Source organism: Xenopus tropicalis, chromosome 2 (genome assembly GCF_000004195.4).
Source record: "Xenopus tropicalis strain Nigerian chromosome 2, UCB_Xtro_10.0, whole genome shotgun sequence".
Lineage (NCBI taxonomy): Eukaryota > Metazoa > Chordata > Amphibia > Anura > Pipidae > Xenopus > Xenopus tropicalis.
The window spans coordinates 120749930-120766053 of record NC_030678.2 but is presented as its reverse complement, the minus strand read 5'-3'; the positions used below and the strand labels follow the sequence as shown (position 1 = coordinate 120766053).

At 35.4% G+C, this 16124-nt stretch overlaps 1 long non-coding RNA gene across 1 annotated transcript in view; it reads right to left on the bottom strand.

Moving 5' to 3' along the window:
• LOC105946539 overlaps positions 1-16124 on the bottom strand; it is a 26982-nt gene extending 10858 nt beyond the window's left edge. The window contains exons 1-2 of the long non-coding RNA XR_001169977.3: positions 16009-16124; positions 14778-14840 (exon numbers count right to left, since the gene is read on the bottom strand). This is a non-coding gene — a long non-coding RNA (uncharacterized LOC105946539). The remainder of the gene's footprint in view (positions 1-14777; positions 14841-16008) is intronic.

Genomic DNA, 16124 nt, shown 5'->3' with positions numbered 1-16124 from the left:
AGTGAATCGGCCCCAAAATATATTATGCCCACCCACCTATTTTACTTAACACACTGGGCTATAATGATTTTAAATGATTTTATAGTCCTAGGGGGTAATTTGTTAATGCTTGAATTAAAATTTTGTGCAAAAACTCCCAAGTTCAAATTATGATTTTCAAAACTCAAATGTTTAATATTTATTTAATGCACTCCCCAAAAAACGGATATGGTCATTCAGTTAATAAATCTAACTCAATATACTTTTTTACTCCTAACAAAATGTCCAAAATATTTAATATGCCCTTCAGACAATCATAGGCAGAGGGTTGTTATTGGTTTTGGGGAGGCTAATTGACACATTCTCTTCATAGGTTCCTTTATGGTATCCCAGACCCAGATACACATTTCATAGCCCATGAGAGGATAAATGCAGTTATAATTAATGTAAAATACTTCCTAAAACACCTTGGGGGATAAATATAGTGCCAAAACACGTGAAGATAAATACAGCACCAACTGCATATATAATGTCCCTACAACATATGAAGGTATAAATACAGTGGCAATTTCACATATAATATCCCATAACACACAACTTAAATGCAGTTTCAGTTTCATGTACAATACACCAGGAATGCATGGCAGAATAATTACAGTGGCAATTTCATGTGCAATAACCCCAGAACACATGGCAAAATAAATGCAGTGTTTAAAAAAATACAAATTTGAATATACATATTCTTTCATCTGTCATAGCCTGCAAAACTAATAGCCCAATATTCATTGAAGGACTTAATAATACCATTTTTTCTTGTGCTCTCTACACATTAGAAATGTTAACATATGTTAAAATTTCAACAGGTCCTTTATAATGAGGTCAAAATAGAAGCTAAGTGAGCTGGAAAGGACCTACCTAATTTGGTTAACTGCAGTAACTAGCTAGCTACTAGTAGCCTTTAGGTACTAATGCATGGCATGCATGCTTCTGAGTAAAAACCGAGGAGCATATTTATTTTAGTGTGTAAACAAACATTGCCGGTGATGTTGCCCATAGCAACCAATCAGCAATTACATTTGAACGGTCACCTACAAGGTTAAAAACAAATGCAAAGATCCGGCTGCCATGGGAAACATCACCGGTGTTGTTGGCTCACACACTAATAAATATGCACCTTACTGTAATGATGTAATGGAGTATGTTGGATAACAACGCAAAGGGAAAAGTCTACCTGTTATTTCTGGCCTATGATGTGGCTTCCAGGGGCAGTTGATGGAGACATTTTGTAGAAAGATGGAAAACTAAACATATAATTGATTTAAAAACCTCAAATATATGAAGCCAGAGTACTGTAATATACATTGTAACACATTATACAGTAAAATGCTGTTCTATAATATTTTTATTTCAAAGCACTGGAACTCAGAACTGCAACTCTGTACTAGTTTTGCACACTGTTTGAGTGTGGAGTGTGATTTTGGGCTGTTTCAAACATATTTGCTCCAGGTTGTTAAAGGACAAGGACTGACAAAGTCTCTCCAAAATGTTAGGCAGCCCTAAGTGACTTTAATCGCTTACCTCATACCCCGGGCTGGTGCCCCTGTTAGGAGAAAACAGCACCAGCCCAGGGTACCTGTAGCGTAGCGCTACCTCCTTCCGCCTTTGTTTTGGAAGGACTAAATGACGAGCGCATGTGCAGTAGAGTGAAAAGCCGACTTCTCTGTTGAAGTTCGGCTTTTTCACTCTACTGCGCATGCGCTCGCACGGAACCAGGAAGGAGGAAGCACTGCAGCTACCCCAGGCTGGTGCTGTTCTCTCCCAGCAGGGGCACCAGCCCGGGGTACGAGGTAAGCAATTAAAGTCACTAGGGGGTGCCTAATATTTTGGCACCCCCAAGTGACTTTGCCTTTCCTTCTCCTTTAAGGTTAGTCAAATGATGATTGCATTTCTCCATTTCTTCCATTATCAAATAGCTCTACATATTCTCAGTTGGACTGAGATAAGTGCTTTGACTAGGCCATTAGAGGACACAGGACTTTACTGCAATTCTTGCACCCTTAAGCTGGCCATACATGCACCGATAGTATTGTACAATATTCGGTGCGGGTATGGCGGATCGATGAGACGACCGATATCGCTAAAGCCTCAGATATTGGTTGTTGGCGCCCGAACAAAATCTGCATTTAGGGCTGAATTGTCAGGTGGATGATGGTCACAGGAAAGACCGTTATTGTAAGTTGTATGGCCACCTTATGTATTAAAAACAAGAAAGCAGCACTGGGGACTGGGAAGCTCCTTTGTATCGAATGCTAGTGATACATGTTGTTTTGGGTCTGCTTCTCTAACAACCTTGTGGCCTTTCAACAAATCTGGACCTGGTAGGACATTACCTTTTTTGCCCTTTTGTTATCCAATGTTCCTTTGGCCTTGGTTTTAGGATCATTGTCCTGCTGAAAGATTACATTTTGCCCAAGTTTTAGACTGGAATATGTTCTCTTACAGTTTTCCCTTGCATTTTGCACTATTCTTCTGTTTTAACAAAATGACCAGTCCCTGCTTAAGAAAAGTAGCCTTGTAAGCATGACTGGTCTAATCTGGAAACCAGAATAGCCTTTTTGCAATGATTTGAGCAAACTGTTGCAAAATGAAATCCTAAAATGTAATACATTAGCCCCCAAGTGTCAAAAAGTCACTGAATATTTGCAAGGCCACTATATTTCTGAAGTGATTGAAAGGACAATGATAGTTGCAGTTACCCAGATTATTCTATTTAAATTGGACTTGATGAATTAAGCAATTAAGATACTCAGTGTATATATTTCATATATTGTCAAGTTTTCATAATGAAACATTTGTGTCATTACTTATTTCCTGGAGGATTAGAGATACATAAAAGTATACAATATTAAGCCTTTAAAAATGCAGTAATAAGCACCAGTGGTTTAACTCTGTTAACATTCTCATTCTAGCACGAGTCAGACAAATGAGTTTTTACAGCAGGAGAAAATATGTTAGGTTGATGGAATATGCTAATAAAACATTTAATACTCTCTTAAATAATATATGAAAAAACGAACCTATAAAAAAAGATTTAGAAAATATCTAATACAGTCTGTTGCTTTTTTTCTTTTAGTTGACCCATATATCAGTTTTTGCTCTGATTTTTGTTTAATTATTTTGTCACTTAAGGGAGTATATTGTACAATGTTGTATATTTCTTGCACCATAAGCTGTAATCTCTATATTGAAGTTTGAACCATAATTGCTGGGTGTGCTCTTTGTAAATTTCAGAACACCTATGCATATTAAAATTCTATATGTACTTAATTATTATGTCTTTCAAATACAAATGTATTTGGCAATGAATGAGCCTGCACAAGCCTATATTGTGATATTCCCTTAGAAGCAAGCAATTTTGATGTAGCTTGACCGAACATTGTTGTGCCCATTGTAGGGCTTGCCCCTGTATTTCACTTATTTTTAAAAGCTTCTTTGCATGCTACTCTGCTGTGGAATGTTAGACTACATTAATTGGACATGCCAGAAGTCCCAACAAATTGCAAGTGGAACGTGAACATGTAACTGATGGTGATTACAGTCTTGAATCCTTAATTAGCACCAAAGAGAAAGGTATGCAAAAAGACAAGATAAAGACATTTGAAAAGAGTGCAATGATCCATTTAGTGACCACCAGAGATGCCAAATTTAAGAAACCAGTTAAAGTGTTTGGACTTTACATTTCACAAAAAAAAGCCTTTTTGTACAAAACATTTTACACTAATTTGGAACTCCAAAGGTTGAGCTAACGTTGCACTCTTTGAATCAGAATAATTAAGTCTGGATGACAGTCATGCATTTGTTTTCCAAGGTTAAACCTTTGTCTGCAAAATGCTATTGACAGAAATAGAATTAAATTAGCTGAACACTAAATCCCTTGTACCCAGTGGGTGGAATGGTTTATTGAGAATGGTCCAAACTGCTGGAATAAGGCCAATTTGTTTGCTAAATTACAAATAATTTGACTACACATAGGGGCTGATTTACTAACCCACGAACGGGTCGAAATGAGTCCGATTGCGTTTTTTTCGTAAAGATCGGTATTTTGCGATTTTTTCGTATGTTTTGGGATTTTTTCGGCGTCTTTACGAATTTTTTGTTACCAATACGATTTTTGCGTAAAAACGCGAGTTTTTCGTAGCCATTACGAAAGTTGCGTAAAATCTTGCGATTTTTCGTAGCGTTAAAACTTGCGCAAAAAGTTGCGCTTTTTTCGTAGCGTTAAAACTTACGCGAAACTTCGCACCTTTTAAGTTTTAACGCTACGAAAAAGGCGCAACTTTTCGCGTAAGTTTTAACGCTACGGAAAAATCACAAGATTTTACGCAACTTTCGTAAAGGCTACGAAAAACTCGCGTTTTTACGCAAAAATCGTATTGGTAACGAAAAATTCGTAAAGACGCCGAAAAAATCGCAAAACATACGAAAAAGTCGCAAAATGTTCGTTTTCAAGTCGGAACTTTTCCAATTCGGGTCGGATTTGTGGGTTAGTAAATCAGCCCCTAAGGGGCAGATTTACTAATCCACGAATCCGAATCCCGAAAGGGAAAAAATTGTATTTGAAACGAAAATTTTGCGAATTTTTCGCCGCCCTAGCTGTCACTATTTTTTCGTATTGAGCGATAGTAAATGGCGGAAAAACCAATCCGATTTTTTCGCGGCAACTTAAAAAAAAAACGCAAAAATACCAATCATTATGAAAAAACGCGTTCGGACGCTTTCAGTCCATTCGTGGATTAGTAAATCTGCCCCTAAATCTCAAACCATATGTTTGAACTTTAATACATGTACCTGTATTTCTGTTTCACATCTTGAGGAAAGTTGATGTGTTTGATGTCATATGTATGATATCATGTTTTTTGGTTTAAAGGTTGGTTGCACATGTGGTTTGTGGTTGGCCACCATCCTTTCAGAGAAAATGCCTTGCCTGTTGGTAGCTGCTTCTTATTTATTTGAATTGAAAATTAAGTATGACAGATAATAGAGCTGTCGGTAAGGTTCTGAGTACTGCAAGAAAAATACCTCCAGAAAGAAAAAAAAAGTATTCCTATTAAATAACTTTTCTATTAATTTAGTGGTTATTTTTAATGTTCAGCTTCAAGCACTACTGGCTTTTTTTTAACCCCCCTCTCTGTTTCATAAATTTCCTTGTTCGCGCGGTACATGGTAGCCTTGATTCGAGTTTAGAGGGCTATTTTTGGTCACATTTCTGATTTTCAAGAAAATCTGTAAACAGAAAACTGAACTACATAAATTGAGGTTCTAGCATCTTTTTGTCTGAAATGAAACTAACTAAATATTAAAGGATCCAGTGAGGCAAATCCTAATTTGCATATGTAGATTAGCATACAGAAGCATTAAAGACCTGCGGGCACGGCGAAAAAATTTCAACTTCAGTGTTTATGTGACAAAAAGTCACTTGATTTGAAGGATTCGGTTCAGCCAGGAGTGTGCATTCGGTCGAACCTGAATCCTGCTGAAAAAAGCTGAATCTTAGCCGAATCCCGAACCAAATGTTGAATTTTGTGAATCCCTAATAAAGGATACAGGTCAGCTAAGACAGTAGTAACATTATTTGAAGAAGATACAAGTTCCCTCAGATAATATGGGGTATCAGTTTCTTACGTGCTTTGAATGCCTAAAAATGAGGATCAAGTGCCAGTGAAGCAGATACAATAAGGCCAAAATTAAAATTTAAAAATGCTTTGGTTTCTGGGCTGCTATGTAATGAGAATCTGAATTACATTACTAAGTTGCTTTGTATTGTGACTTTGGCATAAATTTACTGCATATTGTGAATCAACCCCTAAGCTAGGCAACTAACAATGACCCATATGATATGCCATTATTAATCTGAAAATAAGACGGTGAGCTACCCGAGGCACATATCTTCACTGTTTAACGGCTGTTTTCACCTTAGGCTTTTTTAATCTACTTCTTCTTTTAATGTTGCTTCCATTTTGAAACTTGAAATGTTAATACTTGGGGCAGAAAATCGACTTATGGGTGAAGACTAGTAGCAGACACTTGTCATGGCTACAAAAATAGACAATGCTGCTCTGTAACTGATAATTGTCTCTACTTGTTTTTCTGCAGAGGCAATTCTGCACTAAGGGTGCTTCTGAATTTTAAATAATTGTCTACTAGAACAGTAGTTGGAATGTAGAGCCTTAAACTATAGACCACTGGAGTTTACAGAACATTGTTTAAAACTAAAAACCTGTAAAATACTGCAAGAAGCTGATGAGTTAAAATAATTGCAGCTCTAGAGCATTTGTGTAGATGCAAATCCTGTCAAAGAGCTTATCTCATTTGCTTACAATAAAATACACATGCTAGATTGCCAATTAGCAGTCAATACACATGCATGTTGTAGAGTGCAGTAAACTGTTATTGGGACCTCTGTTCAGCAGCTAAGAGAAAATGTAGCAGTCATTAGAGGTGAGGGGGTGGAAGTAAACTGGATTAATGCAGAAGTATAATTTTGGGGGGAAAATGTATTTGAGGTTTTTGAATAAATACATTTAGGGGCAGACTTATATATCTTCAAAGTGGAGGGCAAAAAACGTGATTGCAGGCGAAAACACAATGCTGCTTTTTTCTGAAACTGCATTTTTTTTTCTCAAGCACAAAAAACTAAATTTCAGATTTTGATAAATCAGCACCTAAGACATGGTCATAATGTTTTGTTTCAGATTTTAAACAATTTTTTAAAAAAAAGGAAAGTCTACTGCTTACCCAGTGGCCTTTCTTCTGCAGTAATACCGTCTTCTAATTTGTCTTGAATTTACAATCCCTTATAGCAATTATTGCTTTTTACACTAGAACACAGATATACAGGTATGGGATCCCTTATCCGGTAACCCATTATCCAGAAAACTCCAAATTACGGAAAGCCTATCTCCCATAGACTCCATTTTAATCAAATAATTCAGAATTTGAAAACTGAATACCTTTTTCTCTGTATGTATGTATAACTTTATTTATAAAGCGCCACAAGGGTACGCAGCGCTGTACAGTCTTACAGAATACAAAATTACACACAGGGAGGACAAGTGATATAATAAATAAATACAATAAATACATATATGTATACATATATATATATAAGTGCCATGTGGTATGAGACACAGTAGGAAGGAGGTCCCTGCCCCGTAGAGCTTACAATCTGAGTGGAACCCATTATCCAGAAAGCTCCAAATTACGGAAAGCCTATCTCCCATAGACTCCATTTTAATCAAATAATTCAGAATTTGAAAACTGAATACCTTTTTCTCTGTAGCAATTAAACAGTACCTTGTAACTGACCCCAACTAATATATAAATAATCCTTATTGGAGGCAAAACAATCCTATTGGGTTTAAATTAATGTTTTAATGATTTTTTAGTAGACTTAAGGTATGGAGATCCAAATTACGGAAAGACCCCTTATCCGGAATACCCTTGGTCCTGAGCATTCTGGATAACGGGTCCTATACCTGTACAAATATTCAATACATGTATGGTGGTGGAATGCTATTCAAATTATGATGTCATAAGGAAGAATTTAAGAAGCCACCGAGCAGCCTGCCTGAGGAACAATATCCTGAATTGTTTTTTTGGGCTGGACAGAGCTGACACAGTAAGTGTTATGACTGACAGACTGGAGGATGAATGAGAGACCTTGAACAGAAAGAGAAAATTGAATATGCTTTCTGGTTATGAGGATCTATGACCCTAGAAACCAGACAGTATTACATTTTAGGTTGGAGAGAGACAGAATATATAAGAAAAACAGACAAGATGCAAAGTTACTTTTAGATTTTTTTTCAGGAAATATTATCTCTAATGCACAAGAGAACATTTAATCAAAGCAAAATGTTGAATTCACAGTGGAAAGATAAAATCACATGACTGCATGATTTTCCTGTGTTTTATTTTACAGCAATGTTGGCCATATTTATAAAAAAAATAGAGAACTGGGAAATCATAATGGAATACTGAGCCTTTCATCTCCTTTGAATAGGAAGTTGGTCAAAGAGCAACACTGGCAAAGAGCCAGTGAGGGCAATGAGGGACATTTAAAAAGCTATCTGGGATAGCAGGCTGTGCTATGAAAATCTGTACTGTCCTATGGAAAGGACAAAGGAGGTATGGTTAAGCTTGTCCTCTGTGGAGGCAGCACAAACTTAGGGGCGGATTTATTTAAAAAATTAAATTGACTTTTTTTCTCGGCTTGAGAAAAATAAGGAGAAAAAAATCGGCAAGTAAAAGCTGCAGATGTTGTATGGAAGTCAATTGGTAAATTCTCTTGTTTGTTTTCCAAGTTTATTAAAACCTTCAAGTTTTTCAGCCTCATTGAAAATGAATGGAACAATGTGATTTTCACAAGTGTGCAAGTTTTTTTTCTGATAAAAACTGCACCCAAGAATATTCAGTTTTTTTTCTTAAATAAGGTACTGGTCAAAGAAAAGAAAGTCACTTGAGTTTTGTCTGGTTTTTTTTCCCACGTTGTGTTTTGTTTTACTGCAAATTTTAATAAATAAGGCACTTAGAGGCAGACTTACTAACTTAAATCTTACATTTTTTTTTAAAACTTCCAATAAACTAATTTCCACAAATGTCAGACGTTTATCAAATGTTAGTAAATTGCCCCCTTAGTGATTCTTTACGATCCTACTTCCCAGTATCTTGACCACTTCCTCTAGTTTAAGCCTGCCAGTGGAGATAATAAGACCCCAAACAAGTTTCAGGAAACTAATAGAAGAGCAGAACAAAAAGACTGGCTCCTTACCCATGGGTGAGATGCTGCACTGATAGTACAGGCCTACAAAAAAAGATTTTTCAGATAAGAAAATCTCTATTTCTCCTTGTCATGGGGACTGGGGATGTTCCAAAGCTGTCCAAAAAAGGGGTGGGGGAAAAAAACATTTGAGGAAGCGGTAGTGATACCAGGATGGAGGAGTCCTGCCCACAGACAGGATCTCCTTATCCCCAGTCATCTTGCACTGACAGGTAGAGCTGTACATAAAAATCATGATTATCACCATGATTTCTATGGCACCTCAACAGGTTTTATGTGGATTAGATTACTTTTGTCATTTTGTAAATTGAGCAAATCATGGCAGAAAAAAAATATCTTGGCTTTCCATTTTTGCCATCATGATTGCTGTTTACCTGGCCATGTTTGGCAGTGGTTATTGATAACGTAGTCAAATAAAAGTCTTTTTAACACCTTCATAATTACTGTTTATGGAATAAAGATTAGAAAAAAATAACCCTTACAATGTAGTAACAGACTATGTCACACATTTCCTATCCTAAGTGGGCTAAAACTGTACTGGGGTAATTGGCCTTACAGCTCTTTATAACACTAATAATTTAGGCCTTTAAAGTTGTCAAAGCAGCTCCCCATTTAGGATTTTGTTAGGAGTGTTAGTGATACTCAGTATGCTCTGAGCAATTGTTAGAAAGCTAAGTTTAGAGGTTGTCGCAAATCGACAAGCAGAAAATGAAGTTTGCCTGTCATAGAAGTTGATGCAACAAGGTTGACTATAAATTATGATGCTTATAGTGCTGGTTTTAAAGTTACCATGTAATGAGAATCTGAATTACTTACTAATCAGCCTAAGTTCAGATAAATGACAGCAGCACAGAGCAGTGCAGTGAATCAGCAGAAACTGGGGGCATCTATAGAGCTTCTTTGGAAGCCTTGAGCTGGTGCTGAACCCCAAAACATACTGTGTAGCATTTCTAATCTACTATTTTAATAAACTTTGGTTCTACATGAACCTATTTTTGAAGGAATAACAAGTCATATCCTTATGTTCACATCATTTATAAAAATAACTCAACTATAAAGTACTCAAAACTATGCCCAGGCTTTTGTCTGTTAGACCTGATTTTCTCTGGTTTGGTGAATGGGAATACAATTCCCAGGGAATTTCCCACAGAGTTGGTCTTTGGATTCATTTAAAACACACTTTCCTTTACCAATAAAACAATTATTCTACAAATATCAGATGTGTAATGACGTCCTTCCTTAATGTTTCATTTCCTTTTTTCACATTAAAGAGAAAACGCTCAAAAATAAACTACAAATATCAAGACATCTATTATTCATGCATCCTTTTAAGTAAAGGAAATAAAAACAAAGTTGGATGTTAAACAGTAAAAAAAAATACTGACTGTGTACTCTCTTAAGAGAGTATGTGCAAGTGAATGCACTGGCAAATGGAAACCCTGGAATTACAGTGGAATTACGTTTGCATAAGTAACCACAATTTTCTTGAGCTAAGTGAACTGAATTTTACTGACACCACATGAAGAAGTGATGCCATATTAACAACACTGCAGGGGGAAACCATGTACCACAACTTGTGTATGATTTACCAGTCATTTGTGTTCATATTGGTGCATCACATGCTAGCTGTGGCAGATTAAATTTTGCCCGTGCCTACAATAGTATTTGAATACTGGAAAAAAAAGTCTAAATTTTAGTAAATAGGTCTTAACCAAAAAAGGTTCAGCAGCACTCAAAATATGAATGCAAAGGTGACAAGTGTTGGTGGAACATAATATATTCATATTTGGACTGGGATTTGCTTCCATTTACGGTAGCATAACTGTTGCTGGCTGATCACTCCTGGCTTCCAGTAGGTGTTCCAATTCATGCCAGAGGTTTCCAGAGGTATCCTGCCAAACCAGCAATGATCTGTCAGACAGCTACATTGTAAGGCATGACTGGTCACTCAGAGAAGGAATTTCCTCTGCTCTAGAATTTAAATCTGTAAGCACATGGTGATGTTATGCTTCCCTAAAAAACATAAAAAAAGCAGCAGAAAAACCTATTTACAGTGACAATTTGGAACTCGGCAGTTCAACTGAGGATTCAAATTTAGCAGGCATGTCTGTATGGCCGTAAAGTGTGCGTGACTTGAGGCCATGCCTGGCATTATAATATAATGTAAACACATTTCATTGTTTTGGATATAAAATGCATCAAAACTTCATAGGAAGATCTTATCTTAGAGGAGGTCAAAGATGAATTCTTTTTAATAAAATATAATGGCCTACTGATCTTTTTAACCACTTATGTTTCAGCATTCTGTAGGGTAAATACGATACAAATTAGGACCAATGCAGACAGGCTGTCGATCTAAAGTTCCCGCCACCTTATTGCCAACCTAGTGTATAGTGCCGTCTTTTAGAAAAATAAATACAACTGCTTATCTACCCCATAGCCATCCCACATCCCTGAAGGTAGAAGCCCTGTTGAACGTAAAATAACGATTGTGTGAGCAAAAACTCCTCACAGCAAATAGAGAAAGTTCTTAAGATCCACAGAATAGTTAGAAAAATGGGACACAAAATAATGAACTGATACAACACCCAATTTATGGCATATGCTTAAATACAGTGACATAATTTAGTTATATCCTGATATACTCTTTGCTCTATGCTATTCCTTGTAATTTCCTCAGGACATTGAGGGGCTCTCTGAAGGTGACCCTATACCTGCTACTAAGGGTCTGTCTTATTTGTAATTTTAATAGTCAACAATAAAGAATGAACTTTTAACTATATTGTTTGGAGGTGCAGCATATGCTATGGATACGAGCATATTCAAAGGAGCTTACCTTCAATCTACAGTCTATATTTATAGAAAGGGCTACAAAGCCAGGTTAGAACCAGATAAACCACCAAATAATTATCAGTCAAACTTAAATAGAAATAGACTGGGATATAAAAAAGCAGGGGAACAACACAAAGTAATGGGCCCGGATGATGAACAAGGATCAGAAACCAGAATATAGCAGATTCAGGAATCTGTCCACGCAGGAACAAACTGATGTGACCTACAATGGGCAGTGAGTGGGCTCAAAGCTTGGGATTATATAGCTAGACTGATGGCATGGGCACATTAAGCATATGACCCCCTTCTCTCCACCAGCGTTTTGTAGTCAGGCAAGGGTACTTAAAGTGTATGACCCTGCATTTTGTAGCCAGGTGGAGAGAAGCGGATCGGCTTCTATATACATCTGGATTTAGCTGCACTGTCAAAATGTAAGGTCATATGCTTTAAGTGCCCTTGCACATGTAGCCAGGTTAATAAAAGCTGAGATTATGCCTGAAAACTACAGATGAACAAGACTCTGTGTATGGCCAACTCAAGTCTGTATAAAAAAAAAAAAAAAAAAGCACAGCTTCAGTATAAACAGAATTATAAAGGATTCAATAGTTCGAAATTGTTGCATGTTTGATGTACTGAATTTCTAGGATTATTAATTTTCAGTTTTAAAGTTTACAATTTGCAATGTGTCTTGCCTCTGCAATGTCTGTCTACAAATATCAAGGATTTTCTCCTAAGGTTGCTGCCATAAAAATACAGACTTGCTTTTCCCAATATTCCAACCATGCCTAGAGAAAATCCAGGCAGACACAGGGAGAACAGGAAAATTCCTTGCAAATAATACCCAGGCTAGAATTAAATTCAAGACCACAGTGCTGTAAGGAAGATGTAAATTACTATACTGCCATACACAAATTCTCAGTTGGATTGACATCAGGGATATAAACAATTATGTTTCAATGATATGGACATTTATATTGAAGATTGTACAGCGCTGCGACCCTTGGGGCGCTTTATAAATAAAGTTATACATACATACATACATACTGTGAGACTGAACTTAATTTGAAAACTAGAAAGTAGCAGAAAAGGAAGGCAAATAATTAAAACTATACAAAATAAATAATGAAGAACAATTACAAATTGACAGATTCTGAATGAACATGCAACATTATTATTATTAACATGTATTTATAAAGCGCCAACATATTCTGCAGCTCTGCACAATAAGTGGGTTTCATACATTGGACATAAACATTTACATATAAAGCAACCAATACAAGAGGTGAAGAGGGCCCTGCCCAAAAGAGCTTACAATCTATAAGTTATTACTTAGTTCAAGTCAAAGCCATGGAATTGTTTAGTTTTACAAGAGTAAACATGTTCTTATATAAACATCAATCATTTTATAATTTTATTTCCCTAAAAGTGTTTGGCTTCAATACCTGCAGCTTTCGATATTTTATAATACAACACAGTTCCCAACTTTAATTTGTTCTTTAATAAAAATGAAGTACTGCACCTATTTTATTCAGTTTTTAAAAAAATATTTGGGGCCAAAATAGTATTACTTTGATGTAAACACTTTTATCACTTCTATCCAACTTCTTTGCTGCCGTTTAAATTTCCTGTTGAACTCTACTTATAAAAAAAAGGCTGACCTTAAGTTTGCTAGCAGACCTTCCTAACATAAAGGTTTAATATATTTAAAATATGTAGTTTGGCTCAAAAACAAAAATAAATATCAACCATTTTGTAGTAGTTTAAAGATTAAAAGGATATCTTTTTGATATGTTCAAAATACTCAAAAACTGCATTAGAGCGGAAAGTCAAATCAAGAAAAAGAAATCTGGTAAAACTGTTGCCAGTGTTAATAATAGTCTATGAAATATGATGATCAATCAGGATACATATTGACACTGAAATGTCCTACTTAATAATATATTAACAATATTTACAGTTACAGTAACATAAGAGAATTTTCAGTTTTATTATCAGTTTCTTTGCTGCAACATAAAAAAAAAATCTTATGGCAATAAATGTAATTTGAATTGTAAAGAATGCCCTTAAATTATGTTATAATATAATGTATGTTATAATTTTCTTGCCATGGACTACATAAAGAAAACAGAAATAATTCATCCCCTATGAATTAATTAATTAGATAGTTCTTAATAGGAAAACATGTAAGGGTTTAAAGAATATTTTAAGTTTAATACTTTTATCATAAAAACTGCATTCCACAGAAATTATTGTTTGTGTATTTTGAAAATATATTGCGCTAGATATTAATCAACATTATATAGTTTGTTCTATTTAGCCACCAGCAATCTAATTCTAATTCCATTTTAATAATGGAAGCTGAAACAACTTGTTTCAAACATCATTATGACTTTTCTTTAGTATGGAACTAATTTCTTACAGTAAAGCATATAGAAGACACTTTCTTATTTGTTACTCCACACAAAATCAAACTCTGACTTGTTCCATGCAATAAAAACCCAACTCAATTTTGGTTTACTCATGCAGAGAAATTAATGCCCCAGTCTCCAGGAACATTAGTCAGTGAAGTCTAGTGATGGCATCTTCTAAGAATCAATAAATGCTAAAGTAAATAACTATGATAGATTTGCACTTATGCTACTGATGCAGAGAACGATTTCAGAGAGTATAGGAATAATGTAATACATTAATGATCACATTTATATCTCTTGAGATTCACATTACTTGTAGAGAATGATCTATTGATCTCATTGATAAGACACTAGTCTCAGATGTATTCCCTAAGCATATATGCACATTAAAATGGCATATTACAAATAGATTACCATTTCATATTAATTAAATAATTTTAATAGAGTTCTATTGAAATACAAGTTTTATGGCCATTGGAAAGAAATTCTTAACATCTTTTATAACAATGACAATTATACTCTTAAATTCTAAATCTCTAAGATGCCATAGTGATTTTAACAGATTTTCAAACCTGTCTTTGTACCTACCATTGATGCATATTTTCTGAATTATTTGAATAAATAAAACAACATTTTTCATCTAAAGTAATAGGGCTGCTGTGGTCCCAAAAAGTGTGTTATAGGTATAAAATAAATAAATAAATCTTTAAACTTACCAGAAGAAAGCAAAGTAACTGTTCATGTTCACCACTTTGTCATGTGAAAAGTGGCAAGTTGATCTATGAAATATTGACAATACAAACAGTTAGCTTTTTTAAAGCAAAAATAATTGCTTTTTTATTTATGTTCTGTAAGAATTAGCTAAGTATTAGTATTATTCAAACATTAGTTTGTAATCGTTGCAGTTAAAACCTGATTTCAAAGAATAGAATATTTATGCACTGAATAGAAAGATAAGTAATAAATTAGCAATAACAATAAAATTTTAGCCTCACAGAACAATAGTCTTTTGGCTGCTGGGGTCAGTGACCCCCCCCCCCCCCAAAAGAGTCAAAAGTTGGGGACAAATAATTAAAAAACTATAAGAAATAATAAAAGAATACCAATCGAAAAGTTGCTAAGAAACAGCCATTCTATAACATACTACTATCTTTAAGTTTTACGTCAAATGGCATTTACTTCGTCCTTACTCAGCTGTTAAAAAAGCTAGTATACAAACCTTAAAGTGGCTGTATATAAGCATATAAGTTCAGAATGGCAGCATGAGAAGGGTACATTGCTAGTCTGAGTGTATGGTAAAAGGGAAGTCTTATAAAGGGAATGGACCAATTTAAAGAAAGCTGGGTTGTGAGATTTGAGATAGAAAGGAGTAATGCATTACAATTAAGGAATGAGTGAAAAGTAAAAGAGTTAAAAAGGAGAACATAAAGTGTGTGTGTGTGTGTGTGTGTTTGTAGGGGTGGGGGGTGGGGTAAAAAACCTGAAGGAACAGATATGTAAAAAAAGCAAAGAAAGGTTCATGGGGAAGAATAGGCAAAGGCTGCATCAGTAAAGCATGAAAAGGGTGTTGGGGAACTTAAAAGAAAAGAGTAGCATAAACATAGCATCAACAAACATAGAAACCTGTGAAAAGAGGAAAAAATGCATGGGAAGATAGAATGCAGAGAAAGGGTTGCAGTAAAAAGGGAAAGATGAAAGTAGAAAAGAAAATGAGAAGGAGAAAAACTGAGTGGTTGAACAGAGAAGTAGAAACTGAACAGAAAACAAATTGCGTGTAGCATCATTGTAATATGAAATAGTAGTGCCAAAGTGCGAGAGATATATCTTAGATGTACTTTATGCAAACTGCCAGGCAAATGTTTTAATTAATGATTAATTGTAATGCATTCTAATTTTGTCCTGCCAAAATCCTTGTCATGTAACAATAAGAAAACAAATAAAAATTACCAAATTATATACAGGCCATCCATTCTTTGTGGGGTCAGTTTGTAAACCCAAGGAAGGAGAGATTGCTCTTTGATCAGACAGCTGAAGGAGCTAGGATGATGGTGGGTGGAGTTAAA